The sequence below is a fragment of the Aotus nancymaae genome, unplaced genomic scaffold (assembly GCF_030222135.1).
Source record: "Aotus nancymaae isolate 86718 unplaced genomic scaffold, 86718_ANA_hifiasm-v0.15.2.pri h1tg000046l, whole genome shotgun sequence".
NCBI classification, from domain to species: Eukaryota; Metazoa; Chordata; class Mammalia; order Primates; family Aotidae; genus Aotus; species Aotus nancymaae.
The window spans coordinates 29,127,000-29,144,375 of record NW_026988460.1 but is presented as its reverse complement, the minus strand read 5'-3'; the positions used below and the strand labels follow the sequence as shown (position 1 = coordinate 29,144,375).

Here is a 17,376-nt window from a genome sequence, read left to right as displayed (position 1 = left end):
ACGGGCCCTGGAAGCCCTGGTGTGTCTGAAGGGACGAGAGCTCTGTTGTGCCATGGGCAGTATTTGTAGCTGGTTGAGACTAGGTCAAAGAAAAGCATTTATTCAGTTTCTAATATCCATTCTCTAGAGAAGTAGCCTAGGTGGGGATCCTAGATGGATCTACAAGCAGTTGGAACAGGTTTTTGACCAGCCTCTGAGGCCCCTGAAGGACAGTTTATCTGACGGAGATGGCCCAGTGAGCCCCCACCAGCTGCAAGCTGACAGTTCCCTATTCTCTGCATTGTCCTCTTAGCCCAGGTGTAGTACCAACAGCAGAGGCAGGACATTGCTGCCCCCAGAGGATCCCTCCAGTAGGTATGGGGCAACTGCCTACTTGCCTGACATAGTTACGGGCTGAGCGTGTGACTGTGGCCAGGCAGCCCGTTCTCTGGTCAGGTAGGGGCCACTTCTCTGACTCTGTTAACCTCATGGCTCTCTAGAGAACCTTTCTGACTCATCAACATACAAATCCTGAGGTCTGAAGTGCTGTCAGAGTGGGGCAGGGCGTACTGGGGTTGCTCTGGGCATGAAGACCACACACACCTGGCTGGCTCTGCTCAGTTCATGAATTTCCCACCTGGAGCCTGGGCAGTTCATCGCTCTTGTTCTTTGTAAGAAACTATAGTTCTATTGCTGGTCATGTTTGAGCAACTTCTCTGAACTCTTACTGTTTGGAGCTGCAGTGAGAAGCAGCAGGCAGCAGAGCTGAATCACTGGCTTTTTCTCCCTCCCCATCTCTCTCTTTTCAGCCTGCAGATTTAGAAGCATGAGTAAGCTCTGCTTTACCCAACTCTTGCTTATTTCAAGCAGCATGCTGTTACCCTGTACCTAAAGACAGCCCCTGCCTCCCTCACAGGCAGGGATTCTATTCTCCAGCATTACTTTTTAAAAGGTGTTCAGCTAGAAAATCGCATATTATTTCCTCTGTAAAGGTTTCTCCTTGCCACCTTTGCGTAGCTACAGCTGTCACAACCGCAGTTAATATTTTGTGTGCCTGTGCATGCAAGTGCACAGTGTGGGAAGGGAGATAATCAGGCTGTCCTCTTGGGCAGCAGCCTTACAGTTCAGCTTTTATGAGCTAGGTTTAAAAAAAAAATAAATAGATCATATCGCTCTCTTGCTCAGAGCTCTCCAGTGGCTCTCCGTGCTCATAGACAGCAGTGCACCACCTCACCAGGGCTGCAGGGCCCTGCGCCATCAGGCCTCAGCCTGTTTTTCATGCTGTCTCTCACCACTCCCCCACTGCACTCCCAGGTATTTGTTATGGTGTTTGTTATGTCCCTCAAACATGTCACGTTTGTTCCCACTCAGAGGCCTTTGCATTGGTTTTCTTAGCTAGGAATGAACTTCTCCAAGATTGTCATGGCCTTCTATTCTGTCATGCAGCTCTCAGCTTGAATGTCACCTCCTGAGAGGGACCTTCTCTGGTCACCCCCTATGAATGAGTCCTCACCCCCGCCTCTGGACCGCCACTCTGTTCTTCACAGCCCTTCATCACCATCTGATATTGCATTCACTCATTAATTTATGTTCATCTGTCCATTCCCTCCTTTGTGCCTCACTCATCACAGGATCCCAGTCTCTGAAAACAGTCCTGGATCCACAAGCATTCAGTACAATTTTGGTACCGATGTCAGTGCAAACAAGAGTCAAACAGCAGTGGGGACATTGACCGGGAGAGGCAAAGTGCCATAGCAAAGATTGTGCAGAGATGCTGAGAGGAGAGAGGGCATCTCCAGGGATGTGGAGGTGCTGTCCGAGCTAGGTGTGCCTGTGTATATCAGGGCTTAGTTGTTCTGCCTGGGCCAGCCTGGCTCCGCTCTGGAGGAACAAAATTCATGGCACAGGCCAAGGAAGACAGCATGCGAGGATGCCAACAGGTAAGGACTGTTGGATGCCAGGAGCAGGTGCAGGCGAGGGGCTCTCTGGCCTGCTCTTCCCGAGGAGAAATGGACATCGCTTTGGGCTGTCAATGGCACAAACTCCCATGTGGTTAATTGTTGTTGCTCTGTGCAAATCTGGGGTTCCTCCCAGCCCTCCACTAAAGGGAATTGTGCACCAGAGTGGTTCTACATTTCATTTCCGACCTTATCATCTCTGTGCCCTAGAACTTTATTAGACATTGAAGAGATGATATCATGATTTCTTAAGATAGCCTTGCTTGGAAAATTATACCAGGTAGGATCTTATTACACCAGGAGATGAAGCCCATTACTTTAAAACTTTACCTCTGCCATGTATTGATTTTGCAGCCCTGGGTGAGTTCATTACTCTATGCCTCATTTTTCCTGCCTTTAAAATGGGTTTAGGCCAGGTGCAGTGGCTCACATCTGTAATTCCAGCACTTTAAGAGGCGAAGGCGGGAGGATTGCTTGAGCCCAGGAGTTCAAGACCAGTCTGGGTAACATAGTGAGACCCCATCTCCCCAAAATTTAAAAAATTAGCCAGGCATGTTGTTCTTGTAGTCCAAGCTACTCAGGAGGCTGAAGTGGGAGGATGGCTTATGCCCAGGAGGTCAAGGCTGCAGTGAGCCAAGATTGTGCTATTGCACTTTAGCCTGGGTGACAGAGCAAGACACTGTCTCATTCATGCATGCATGCATGCATACATACATACATACATAGTGTTTAATAATACATATCTATCTCACTATGTTATTGTATAAGTTAATGGAGCACTTAAGGAATTATTTATTAACTGGTAATAAATGGTCACTGTTGCTTTTATAGAGTTGTTCCTGATTGTTTCGTGAGATGTCACTGATCCTTGTTTTGTCATGACCAAGATTATACTTTTACCCTGACCAATATCTAGGTGTTGCTAAGAGGAAGGATGGCTGCAGAGAATGTGGTATTTACTGGATAAAACGTGTCAGACATACACAGAGTTAACTGTTCCCGAGCATTTCCATTGTCTCCTTCCCTGCTGTCTTGTTCTTTTCTTCCTTGGGCGACATGGAGGAGAGCAGGCTCTGGTTTCCCGGGAGGCCATCTGTCCTGTGATCCCTCACACCTGAAGCCTCTGTTCCCTCATCCTCCCAGCCATGGGCACCATGTCCACAGTGCAGATGGGGCGGGGGAGCGGTCTCAACACTGCAGCCTGTGAGTGGAGATTTGGAAGGAAGCAGCATGAGCAGACACAAGCCTTCAGAATGAGACCAGTTTTCATGTGGCTTTCCTTGGTAATAAAAGGAAATGGGGGCTGTAGAGAGCCTACAGTATTTCAGCAGATGGTCTTGTAATAGAATGTTTTTTCAAAGTTTCCTTGTGAGGCATCAGTGACTCTTGGAAAATGTGTATCGTGTAATGAAGAACAAAGACGAGACTCTGAGCATCCCTCTTCATGGCACCTTTCTGAGTTGCCTCTCCCTCCTGGCACAGGTGATTTTGGAAAGTAAGGAATATGACCCTAGAGAAGCAGCCTCTCTGGATTTATCTGTGCCTTCAAAGAACCTGGGACTTGGTCCTAGGGTCAACAATGCCTGTTCATCTCTGCCCCAACCCCTTTTCTGGGCTCTGGCCTCAGCAGGACCCATTTGATGTCAATGAAGGAAGGTCTGCATTTCTGCAGTCCCTTAATCAGCTGCATCTCACTGCTGAATTGTGCCAACCTCGTGGAATGCTGTGCGCCTGTCCAGGCTGGCTTATGGAAGGAAGGGAGGGATGGATTCTTGGTGGTAGTTTCTTCTTCAGACTCAGAGCACACAAGCCCAAGCACTGCCAGGACCCCTACAGCAGGGCAGAATCACACCAAACCCTTATGGCAGCCCTATGAGGAAACTGAGGCACAAAGAAATTGCAAATAATTGTTAGAGTCAGAATTTGAACCCAAGCCTCTTAATCATCACAGTGTACCCGTACTGTCTTAATGATTAGCATCTCCTCCTCCCAAAATCAACTTGTTAACATCATTCATTTTATACCTTTTTTTTTTTTTTTGAGGCAGTCTTGCTCTGTTGCTCAGGGTGGCATGCAAGGACATTATCATAGCTCACTTGTGGATTCCATCTTCTGGGTTCAAGTGATCCTCCTGCCTCAGCCTCCTAAGTAGCTGGGATTACAGGAATGCACCACTATGCCCAACTGATTTTTATTTTTAATAGTAGAGATGAGGTCTCGCTATAGTGCCTGAGCTGGCCTTGAACTCCTGAGCTCAAGTGATCCTCCTGCCTTGGCCTCCCAAAATGCTGGTATTACAGGCATGAGCCACTGTGTCTGGCCATTTTATTATTTACTCCATGTCACTGGGGATAAAGCGGTAACACAATTTAGCCTCTAGCCTCCAGGAACTTATAGTTTAGGAAGAGTACAAGCAAGTAAACAGAAAAATCAACACACAATTTGTTCTTTGGACATCTCTCTGTATAAACACAAGAACATACCTATGCCAAGTTGGCATCTGGCAATAATTTGGAAATTTATGTGAGCATATATCCACAGCTGAATACTGTATTAACTGTGGGAATATATGTAGCTGTGTGTAGATGACATACAAGTACAAGGTGCACTAATTTCATTTATCATTACAACATAAGTAGACATAGTTCTCATTTTCAGCCAGAACCTGGAGGGATCATCGTGTTTTCCTCCTTCCCTTCCCCATGTGTATAATCAGTCAGTCTTCTCCTGTTGAACCCCCTCAGCCCCCAACCCAGCCTCAGTGCAGTCCTCAGTGTGCTCCCCAACCTGGATTACTGCATCAGCTCTCTTACTGGTCTCTTCACCTCAGGCCTTTTTTTCTTAATATTTTGATAACTTTATTTCAATATAATTTGTTGCCTTGGTAATCTTACGTATTTTTAACATCTTTATTGAGATATTCATAAACCATAAAACCACCCATTTAAAGCACACATTTCTATGGTTTTTAGTGTATTCACTGAGTTGTGCAGCATTACCACAATTTCAGTTCAGGATGTTTTCATCACCCAGATAGAAACTCTGCTCCCATTAATAGTCACTTCCCATCACCCCTGCCCCAGCCCCCAGTTCATGACAAGCACTCATCTGTTTTCTATCTTTATGGATTTGCCGAATCTAGACATTTCATATCAATGGAATCATATATGATCTTTTATGTCTGTCTTCTTTCACTTAGCATATCACTTTCAAGGTTAATTTATGTTGTAGCATGTATTAGTACTTCATTCTTTTTTCTGGCTGAATGATATTCCATTATATAGATATACCACATTTTAAAACTCATCTGTTAGCTGATGGACATTTAGGGGCTAGGTATAGGAGAAAATGGGAGCTGCCTGCTGTTGGACACAGAGTTTCTTTCTGAGGTGATGAAAATGTTTTAAAATAAAATAGTGGTGGTAGTTGCACAGCTTTTTGAATGAACTAAAACCCACTGCATTATAGATTTTAGAAGGGTGAGTTTTATGACATGTGAAGTATATATCAATAAAAAATCTAAAAACACATTTTAGAAAGAACTCTGTGACATTTATTAATACCATAGATGAACATATTAAGAGGAAGGGAAGACAGGTGTAGTGAAGGAAGATAAAACACTGATACTGGAGTATAACATCCCAGAGCACCTCAGGATCAGTTCCAAGTGTGAAGATTAGCCCATATTATCTCAAAGTTATATTTGTCTTTGAGATATGCCTTTTTATATTAAAAATATGTTATCTTATATGGTCATGGATAGGTATATTTTCTGATTAAATATTTAACAATAACACTTTTATTATGAATGTAATTTTTGGCTGACATTTATTTTGAAGAAAATTATGGTGTACCAGTTATTTGTTTAGTACTTTATATGTATAATCTTATTTAACTTTACTGCAACCTCATGAAATAGAGATTGTATTAATTTATCCATTGTATGGGTTAGGAAACTGTGGCATAGAGAAGTTCTGACTTGACCACAGTCACTCAAGTAGAAAGTGACGAGGCTAGTATTCGAATCTAATTCTTTCTGAGTCTAAAGCCTGTTCTCTTAAGTCCTTACTCTTTATTATCTTTTAAAATTAGAGTGCATTATCATTAATCTAAAGTAAGGGTTGTGAGGAACATAATTTAGACCCACCATGGATCTTGCAGAGTCTTTAAGATTTCACTGTAACCATCATTTATCTTTCCATAGGCACATTCTAGTGTCTTATTACTCAAAGCAGCATTACCGAGGCTGGGCATGGTTGTGCATGCCTGTAATCCCAGCCCTTTTTTTGGAGGCCAAGGTGGTACGATTGTTTAAGCCCAGGAGTTTGAGATCAGCCCAGCAACCTAGGGAGACCCCGTCTCTCCAAAAACAAAGAAAAATTTTTTTAATTAGCTGGGCATGGTGGCATGTGCCTGTGATCCCAGCTACCAGGAGACTGAGGTGGGAAGATCTCTTGAGCCTAGGAAGTTGAGGCTGCAGTGAGCTGTGATCATGCCACTAAACTTAGCCTGGGTGAAGGAGCAAGACTGTCTCAAAACAAAACCAAACAATTACTTGGGAGTTTGTTGGAAATGTTTAATGTAGGCCAGGCGTAATGGCTCACCCTTGTAATTCCAACACTGTGGGAGGCCTAGGTGGGAGGATCACTTGAGCCCAGGAGTTCAAGACCAGCCTGGGTAACAAAATGAGATCCCATCTCTACCAAATATAAAAATAAAAAATTAGCCAGGCATGGCAGTATGTGCCTATAGTACCAGCTACTCTGGAGGCTGAGGCAGAAGGATCACTTGAGCACAGGAGAGCAAGGCTGCAGTCAACCAAGGTCACATCACTGCACTCCAGCCTAGTGGACAGAGCAAGACTCTGTCTTTAAAAAAAGAAAAAAGGGCTGGGTGCAGTGGCTCACGCCTGTAATCCCAGCATTTTGGGAGGCCGAGGCAGGTGGATCATAAAGTCAGGAGATCAAGAATATCCTGGCCAACATGGTGAAACCCCGTCTCTACTAACATTACAAAAATAAGCTGGATGTAATGGCACGTGCCTGTAATCCCACCTACTTGGGAGGCTGAGGCAGAAGAATCGCTTGAACCAGGGAGATGGAGATTATAGTGAGCCAAGATTGCACCACTGCATTCCAGCCTGGTGACAGAGCAAGACTCCGCCTCAAAAAAAAAAAAAAAAAAGAAAAAGAAAAAAGAACTGTTTAACTCGTAGCTCATCCCAGACCCAGAGAATCTTGGGCCCAATTTTGATGAGTCTAGACTAATCTAGAAGCTAGAATCCACCTTTTATCAAAATCCTGGGTGATTCAAATGCACTTTAAACCTTTGAGAAGCATGGTTATAATACATGTTCTTAGAGTAGTTCAGTTTGATGATGCACCAATGAGTTTTATGTTGTCAAAGCACACAGCTCGGGCCGGGCGCAGTGGCTCACGCCTGTAATCCTAGCACTTTGGGAGGCTGAGGCGGGTGGATCACGAGGTCAAGAGATCGAGACCATCCTGGTCAACATGGTGAAACCCTGTCTCTACTAAAAATACAAAAAAATTAGCTGGGCACGGTGGCACGTGCCTGTAGTCCCAGCTACTCAGGAGGCTGAGGCAGGAGAATTACCTGAACCCAGGAGGTGGAGGTTGCAGTGAGCCGAGATCACACCATTGCACTCCAGCCTGGGTAACAAGAGCGAAACTCTGTCTCAAAAAAAAAAAAAAAAAAAGCACACAGCTCAGGGTGGAATGACATGGTCCCAAATGTGAGGTTGCTGACTGTGAGTCAGGAACCTGTCTTCATAGTCCTGCTCCTGTGTGATAATATAGCAAGTCACTTAATCTGAATCCTATTTTAAAATGAACAATTTGCTTAAATCTCAATTTTGCATTTAAGTGCATTTACCTCACAGATACCACATTAGCTGTATCACGCATTTTTTAAATGTAGAACTTTTATTCTTGTAATTTTGAAATTTCTATTATTTTGTCTTATCCAAAATTATTTAAGGAGACATGTCACCACAGCTCATTTTAACTGTCCTTTTTGTTGCACTGAAATTTTTTTTTTTTTTTTTTTTGGGGTGGGTGTGACCTGCAAGAGTGGGCTGTTTTTAAAATGGTCCATTCAACTGTAAAAGAATGTAGATATTTAATTTTGGGAGTAGAGATTCTAGATATATGTCTGTTAGATCAACCTTGTTAATTTTATTAATCAAATCCTCTAAATCTTTTTAAACTTTTTCTCTGCCGTCTCAGGGGAAGAGCCTTCAATATTACACGAATAAGCATGATATTAATATAGATTCTTTTTGGTACATGTTCTTCATCAACTTGAGGAAACTTCCTTCTATTACTAGTTTTCTAGAAGTTTTCTCCTTGAATGGATGTCATATTTTGTCAGCTGCTTTTCTTATATCTGTTGAGAATGATCGTATGATTGTCTTACTCTTTGTTAATGTGGTGAAGTATGTTGTTTGATTTCTGTATGTTAAAGCATTCTTTAACATACAGTATCCTGCTGGCATAAACCCTAGTTGGTTTTGGGTATTATCTTTTTTATGCATTGATGGAACTGATTTGCCTATTTTTTTGTTAAGAATTTTCACATCTCTTTTCTCGAGCCGTACTGGTTTGGTATCATTATAGCAGCCTCACAAAATGAGTTGGAAAGTGTTTTCTCCTCTGTTTGCTGAAAGAATTTGCTTAGAAGTTGTATAATTTCTTTCTTAAATATTTGATAAAATTAATTAGTGAAGCCATCTGGACTGGGAAATTCTTTGGGGTAAGGCTTATGGTTTGTTTTGTAAATCAAGGACAATTATGTATTTGTAAATTATCAGATGTACAATTTTTCTATTTCTGTTACTGCGTTCATCACTTTGTGTATATTGTTGAGTTGGTTAGTTTAGCTTATTGGATTACGGTTTATACTTCTGAACACATCTGGGAATTTTTCATCTATTCTTGAAATATTCAAATATTTTTCCACTACCACTGTCCCCTCCCAAGAATTCAATTACACATATGTTAGACCGCTTGATATTGAAATTGTCCCACAGGTTCCTGAGGTAGTGTTCACTTTTTCAGCCCTTTCATCTCGAATATTATACTTTTCAGCTCTTGAAATTCCATTTGGTACATTTCAATAGCTTTCATTTATGTCATTATATTTACATTTCCTTGAAGTCTTTCAACATGCTTACGTACGCAGTTTTAAAGTCCTCATCTGCTAATTGTGTTATCTGTCATTTCCAAGTATATTTTTAAGAACAACTTTTTTTTTTTTTGGTTAGGAGTCGTGAGTTATTTAGTAATATGCTTGTTTTCTAAATATTTGAGGATTTTCTGGGTGTCTTACAATGGTAAGGATTTTCTGGGTGTCTTACAATTTCTAATTTAATACATTTGTGATCATTGAACATACTTTGTATGATTTCATCCTTTTAAACTTTTTAGCTCAAGATGTGGTCCATTTCAGTGACTGTTCCATGTATATTTGAGAAGCATGCGTTTCCTGCTGTTCATTAGATGTAGTGTTCTATACGTGTCATTTGGGTCATGTTGGATGATAATACTGTTCAGATCTTCCATATCCTTGTTGATTTTTTTGTCTACTTGTTCTATGAATATTTTGATAGCAGGAGATTAAAGTGTTTGACTGTGATTGTGGATTTATTTATATTCCTCTTTAGTCTCTCAGATTTGCTTTATGTATTTAGGAGTTTCATTATAAGTACCTACACATTTAAAATTATTATTCTTAAATAATTGCTCCTTTTATGATTATGAACTGCCCCTCTTTATATCTGGTCTTTTTTTTTGTCTTGAATTCTTCTTTAATATTAATATAGCTGCACCAGCTTTTTTATACTTTGCATTTGCACAATATATCTCTTTTCATTTTTTTTCCACAAATTTTTGTGTCTTTGTTTTTAAAAGATATTTCTTATGAATAGCATGTAGTTAGGCTTTGCCTTCTTGTTGGGGGAGTGTGATAGGAATAATAATGCCCCCTCACCAAAGATGCCCACCTTCTAGTATCTGGAACATGTTCATGTGTTCTCTCACATGGCAAAGGGGACTTTGCAGGCATGATCAAGTTAAGGATATGTGATGGGGAGATTATCCTTTGTTATCCAGGTGGGTTCAGTGTAATCTCAACGTTCTTATAAGGGAAGAGGAAGACAGGAGAGACAGAAGATATGATAAGGATAACAGAGGTCAGGGTGATATGAGGCCATAAGCCAAGGAATGGAGGTGGCCTCTAGCTAGAACTGGAAAAGGTAAGGAAATAGATTCTTCTCTAGAGCCTCCAGAAAGGTACAGCCCTGCCAACAGCATGATTGTAGTCAAATAAGACCTGTTTGAGACCTCTGACCTTTAGAATTGTAAAAGAAGACATTTATATTGCTTTAAGCCACTAAGTTTCTGGTAATTTCATACCATAGCAGTAGGAACTATTGTAAGTGGAGGTAGTGGTTTATATTTGATTTGATTTTTGATGTGACTATTTAAATCAGCCATCTTGATGTTTGATTTCTGTTTGTTCCATCTGTTCTTTGTTCCTCTTTGCTTCTTTCTTGCAGGTTTGTTTTCGGTCGGGGAGAGTGGGGATGAGTCAGTATATTTAGAATTCCATGATCTCCTCTATTGACTTTTTATTTTTGCGTTTTGGGTTAATTTTTTTGGGTTACTCTAGAAATTATAATTTTTAAAAAACGTATTACAATATATGTTCAAAAATATCCCATCACTTAAGGAATTATTTAAGAATTTTACAAAAGCATCCTACTTGGAATTTTTCTGAGCTTCTCAGATTTGTTGTCTTAGACTTAATTGTCTTCATCAATTCCAGAGAATTCTTGGCCATATATTTTAATTATTTTGCCCTACTTCTATGCTGGGACTCCAATTAAATGTATGCTTTAGATATCTGATATTATTCTGTTGATCTTGGGGGCCCTGTTCTATTTTATTTTTTATTCTCTTTTCTCTTTGTGTTTTAACTTTGATAATTTATAATGCCTTGTTTTCAAGTTCACTGATTGTTCCATCCAGTATGCTAATAAACCCATGAATTCCAACCATATCATGCTAGAAATGGATTTCTGGCATTTCCATTTCATTCTGTTTTATAGTTTCAGGTGGTGTCAGTGAAACTGGTAGAACAAGGACCCCTAAAAGTTCTCTTTCATAAAAGCAGTGAAAATACTGGCAAAAGTAGTCAGAATCTATTTTTTCAGAACTCTGAAAATTGACCAAAGGCTTGTAGCAATCCAGGAGCATTTGTTCAAGAAAAAATGAAAGACTCTGAGTAAGAAAAGTGGGCTTTGTGGCATTTTAATTTATCGTGTCCCATCCCTCTCTCCCCTGCAGCTCCACAGTAGCCTTGAAAACCTGTAGCTCACAGGCACAGTGCAGACATGCAGACCTGCAGCCTGCCAGCCACTGGAAGGGGCAGAAAAGGGTTGGACCTCCTTCAAAGCCCCAGTCCCAGAGAAATATCATTATTTTTCCGTCTGGTGATTCCCTGGAGGAGACCCTGCTTATAAGGCTGTCTTTATATGACCTGACTCAGAAGTTGCCCAGTACCAACAGCCTTTTCCCAGAGGACATTTGTCAAAAACAAGCAGAGGCAATTGTTGTATATTATAGCTGCCTGGGGAGGTAGAGAACAATTTGGGCAAACAGTAGGGTAACTTGCAAGCTTAAAAAGAAAATCTAGGGAATGAGGTGGCCATAGGAGGCTTTGAGAAGCTTATATACCATTCCTGGGATTTTAAAAGACCAAGACTATGTATGTGGCTTTGCACAAGATTTCAAAGGGATCCACACCTAAGTACTTCACAATCAAGCTGTCAAAAGACAAAGTCAAAGAGAAGATTTTGAAAGTAGCAAGAGAGAAGTGACTCATCATCTACAAGGAATCCTCTATAATATAAAAGACTTATTTCTCATCATGAACAATAGAGGCAGGATAGTTTCTGTCATTCCCTGGAAATTCTCCATGTCTTCATGCATGATATTTACCTTTTTCTACTATTAATATGTTAATCTACTATGATTAACATATTAATCATAGTTATTTAAAGTCCCTTTGTATTAATTCCAGTGTCTAGACCATTAATGTGTCTAGTTCCAGTAGTTTATCTCTATAGGGAGGGTCATTATTTTCGTGTGTGTGTGTGTGTGTGTGTGTGTGTATTTTAAGTTTTGATATAATGCTCAACATTTTGTGTAAACAAAATAAAACAGTAGACACTACACTATATATTTATGTCCAGTGAAGGATTTCTTTTTTTCTGTAAGGCCATTAGTATAGGGGCTTAGGTTTCTTGTAAGTAGCAAATTGTTAGGGTTTTTTTCCTTTCTTTTATCCAAAGTGATAATCATTTTCTTTTAAGGGTGAGATTAATCAGTTCATATATTAGTTAACAATTAGTAAGTGACAAATTACAAAATGTAGTGAATTAAACATTTATTTTCTTGTGGTTTCTGTGGGTCAGGGATCTGGGCCTGGCTTAGCTGGGTGCCTCTGCCCTAAGGTCTTGTAGTCAAGGTGTCTGCCAGGGCTGATGTCTTATCTGAAGGCTCCACTGTGGGAGGGTCTGCTTCCAAGCTCACTCGTGTGACTGTGGGCAGGAGTCAGTTCCTTGAGGGCTGATGGATTGAGGGCCTCAGGTCCTCATTGGCTCTTGGTCAATGGCTACCCTCAGCACCTTACTATGTGACTTTGGCCTTCTGATACCTGTCTCCGCAGTGGTAATGGAGATAGGTCATAAAATGGAAGCTTGCTTCATCAGTATGAACAAGGGAAAGAGTATGAGCAAGACAGAAATCACTGTCTTTTAAAACTAAATCTTGGCAGTGACATCCCATTACTCTGCCATATTCTGTTTATTAGTAGTGAGTCCCAAGTTCCAGCTCACGCTTAAGAGGAGGAGATCCCACAGGGGCATAAGGCCCAGGAGGTGGAGATCATCAGGAGCCATCCTAGATGCCTCCTTCATGTGTTTTTTGTGGTAACCGATTTATTTATACTTATTTCTATAATTCTATTAGATCTTTTCTGTTTACCATCCTCTCCCTCTCCCTCCCCTCCTCCCTCCCTCCTCCTCACTCACCCCTCACCAGAGTCTTTCTCCCTTACCTCACCAACCTCTTGTCCTCTAATCTGCCTTCTACTCTGGCTTCTGTCCTCTTTCCCCTCTTTTACCCGCTTCTCGTCTCCAGTCCTTCCTTGCTCATTTTCTGAAACAATACATTCTGGACCATCAGTCTATCTTCCACAGTTCTTAGCTTTTACCAGACTTTTTATCTTTAGTTTTTTTTATTTTTTATTTTTTAAGACAGACTCTTACTCTGTTGCCCAGGCTGGAGTGCAGTGGTGCCATTATAACTCATCACAGCCTCAAACTCCTGGGCACAAAAGATCCTCCTCCCAAGTAGCAGGTATGTGCCACCATAGCCAGCTAACTTTTATTTTTATTTTTTGTTGAGATGGAGTCTTGCTTTGTTGCCCAGTCTGGTCTCCAGTTCCTGGACTCAAGCAATCCTCCTGACTTTTTATCTTTGTCTTCCATTGCTACATTCTTGCTCAAGTCTCTGTACTTCATTTTACTTTGATAATTTTTCCTTTGCTGTCCTCAGCTTAAAGTTTGTCTTATCCATTTCATTTTTTATCTTGTAGATTTTTAAATGTATAATCTTTACCTATTTGGGGGTTAGCCTATTTCAGGTTCATAATTTCTTTTGTATAAATCAGAAGTTACTTCGTTTTATCTTTTTGAGCAACTTAAATATACATATTTAAAATTCTTTATCATTTGGAAATTGTAATACTGGCTGGATATCTGATGATGTTAAGGAATTCGTGTTAAATTATTTTTGATATGCAGTAGTACTATGGTTCTGTTTTGGAAAATAAAAGTCCTTATTTTTTAGAGCAGTGTATTGAAGCATGTGTAGATGAAGCGATCTGTAACAAACTTGGGGGTGGAGAAAGTGGAGGGTAGAGATGAAAGAAGGTCTCTTTGGTTTCTAATTGTTGAAGCTTACTGATGGCTATCTGGGGTTTTATTGTATTCTTCTGTCTTTACATTTTTGCTTAATAAAAAGTTTGTTAAATCCTTTGTCATATTGTCCTATAAAATTAATGTCATCTGGAGTGAATTCGTATTTCAGTTATTGCTTTTATTGGTAGCCTTTTTAGAAATTATATTTTGTCACATATTTGAGATTCGGTTTGCAGGTTCATTTGGAGTAGAAAGTACAATATTTCTATCGTCATCTACACATGACCCCAGTGCGAGACCAGGTCTGATTTTGGCCTTCTGAGGCCTCTCTCTGCAGTGGTCCTAATGATATTGCAGGGCCAGGAAATGAGTCACTAGGTATATTTGTGGTTCAGGGGCTGGATCTGTACCCTCTGGGCTTTCTAGGTTTAAGCAAACTGAAAACCCCAGCCCTCAGTGGAACTCTTCAGACGTTTTTTGTATCAGCTTCTTATTTTAGGGAGATCCCTAGGCTGCAGGTGGCCAGCCTGGCTTCAGGCCCCCACTTGTGTGGAGGTGGCTTATTCTGACCCTGCAGGATAAAGAGGGGTCCTGACTGCCTCTCCCTGCTCCAGACCTGGGGCCAGCAGGCCTATGCTTCAGCCCCACCCACTGCTTTGCATTTCTGTTCTGTGTTGGATTCTTTAATCTTGTTTTTGAACCTGTCCATGTCTTTTTGGTCATCTGTTCTATATTTTATCTGCCAATGCTCTGTGTTTGGAGTAGGGTAGAGGCACCAAAGTGTGAACTCACTGTGTCATCTTGACTGGAGGAGGTCCTTGACTAAATCATGCAGATTCTCTCAATTCTCTATTCAAAGACTGTCATCTGCTGAGTACATGCTCACAGTGGTGATATTTTACTTTTGTATTAGAGACAAGATTCTTAATTATATAATTTTTTCCCCTGAAGACTTTCTCAGAAATCTCCTTAGGGAAAAGAGCAACCCGCTAACCCTACAAGTGAGTCTGTCTTATGGTCTCCCCAGCACATCTCTCTCTGAAATTATTTATCTGCACACACATTTGTGTCTCCCACTGGGATCTAAGCTTCATGATAGCAGAAACTCTCTCTGGCTTCCCTGTTGTGTCCTCAGTCCCTTTACGATGCTATCTGTCACATGGAGGTCCTTCATGATGTTCTCTAGTAAGTGACGCACTCAGACACTGAAACCACAGTTGTGTTGCATGCTGTGTGGCCTCTCATGAGAGCTAGCTAGGAAGCCACTTTGAGACTGTGGGGCAGCTGTGTGGAGTGGCGGGTGCTGCCCGATGTACTCTTCATACGTCACAACCAGGTCATTGAGTACCTGCTCTGGGCCAGGCACTGACACACAGGCGTTTGTGTCATATTCAGTTTCTACAGCCATTTTCTATGTCAATTCCTGTCCATTGTCAGTCATTGGGGTTGCATTCTAAATCTCAGAGATGAGCAGAGCTGGTGGGCAGTGCTTTGTAGTGGGTGAATCAGAGGTAGTGAGCTCGCCACCCTTCTGGCTCACTTGTGACAAAGTCAAGGTGTTGGGGATGTGGTGTACGAGGTGGAGTTTTCATTCAAGTGTGAGGCACAGCCTCATCTAAACAGTTCATTTCATTCTTAACTGCTCAATTGTGTTGCATTGGACATGAATAGAAAAGTAGGCCTTGATGTCCTGTTTCTTCCTGTTGTATGAACAGTCTCTAGCCTGAGGAGGTGCTGGTGCTTAGGCATCTTCACCTAACACTTGAGTCCTGCCTCCCATTCCTCACATTGACATCCTACTGGCACAGGCTCTGGAAGCTTTGGTATGAACATTCTGGTAGCCTCGGCCCAGAGGAGGCATCACAGTGTGTCAGTGGGATGGTGGTGGATGTGTGGATGCACCTCCTTGTCTCTACTGCTTTACTTGACCCTAGAGAATGGCAGGTGAAGAGCCTTATGATGGTTTTGCCTTCAGATATCATCTTCCTGCTTGGCTGGGACTGCTGGTCAAAAAATGTCAGGTCCAGAGCCCTCAGAGACTTTCTTGTACTGGCTGCTTAATTGCATCAGACAAGCTTCTCCTCTGATGGCACCAGGGATTGGTAACAGTTAAGTGCTGGGCTGCTGAGAGGCCCAGCACAGATTAGCCGTGCTTGCATTCCTGGGACACAGCTTCAGCAACACACTTTGAAAAGCCCTGCGAGAAATTCCTGGCATTCAGTTCCACTGTTTGTATTTAGCTTTTCTAAAGCATTGGCATTCCAGAGGCATGCCAGAAGCCTTCCTGGCATTTTTAGATCCTCTGCAGCTGCCTGGGGATCCAGGTTACTACTTCTCCCTTCTACAGGTAAAGGGAAAACAGACAAGATAGCATCTTGCTCAGGCTTCCTAGAGGCCACTCAGTGATAGAGCCACTATTAGAACTTGACTCTCAGGGATTCAGCAGCCACCCAGGCCCACTGGCCTGGCATGGTCCTTTCACCTGAGTTTTTCTCCTGCTCTGCACTTAGAGGCACTGCTGGGTGGTCAGCTCTTACTACAGACTTCCCTGCTGGTGGTTCTGCAAGGTTCCATGCCAGCAGGAATAGCATTGCCAGGGAGATGGGCTTTCAAAAAAAGGGGTCCTGTCTTACACTGTACTTTTGAATGATTTAAACCCATGTGCTGATACCATATTGTGGCTTAAAAGGAAAAAGCTCAGGACTTGGAAGTCGTATGAACTTAGGTTCACAGTCTAGCCTAGTCGCTGGCTAGCTTGTACTCCTGGGGGTGGTGAGGATTAAGTGCCATCAGGAGCCTAGCAGAGTGCCTAAGCACACTCAGCCCTAGCACAGGGACAGACAGCGAGCAGATGGTGTTATTCCTCTATACAGTCAAAAAAGGCAGTCCTGAGCTCCCAGGCCCCCGTGACTGTGTCCACCCTGACCCTCAGTGTGGAGTTGTTCCACAGTTGGTCCGTGGAGGTAGAGGTAGGTATTGAGGCCTGGTCCTGGGAAGCCCCAGGAGACTCTGAGGACATGAGTATCCCAGTGAGGGGACTTACATCCCTGCCCTGCCATGTGCTGGTGACGCCTTGTGGAGGCCTGTTGAGGTAGTGCCCATATCTGTTGGGGTTTCCTTTAACCTTCTGTATAGCTGTGCATCCCTTCCAGCTTTACACATCATACCTGAGGAAGTTGGAGGTCAGGAACTTGTTCAAGTTTGCCTAGCTAGTTAAGGGTGGGCTGCGTTCAACTGCAGGTCTGCCTCAGGTTGCTTGCCTTGGTGAGCTGAGCCCTCAGCCTAACTGGACCTGGAGGGAAGGCCCTTGGCCCTGTGCTCCAACAGGGACTCAGCCATCCCCATCAGGTGGGTGAGGGTGCAGTGACCCTCCAGCTGACCCTGTGCCTCCCTTCCTGCAGGCATAGATCCCCGCCCATGAGGCTGTGGCAT

General features: G+C 42.3%; 1 protein-coding gene across 2 annotated transcripts in view; it reads left to right on the top strand.

Moving 5' to 3' along the window:
• The window catches only part of CHCHD6 (coiled-coil-helix-coiled-coil-helix domain containing 6), a 250,274-nt gene that overhangs the window by 127,608 nt on the left and 105,290 nt on the right, over positions 1–17,376 (top strand). The window lies entirely within an intron of this gene.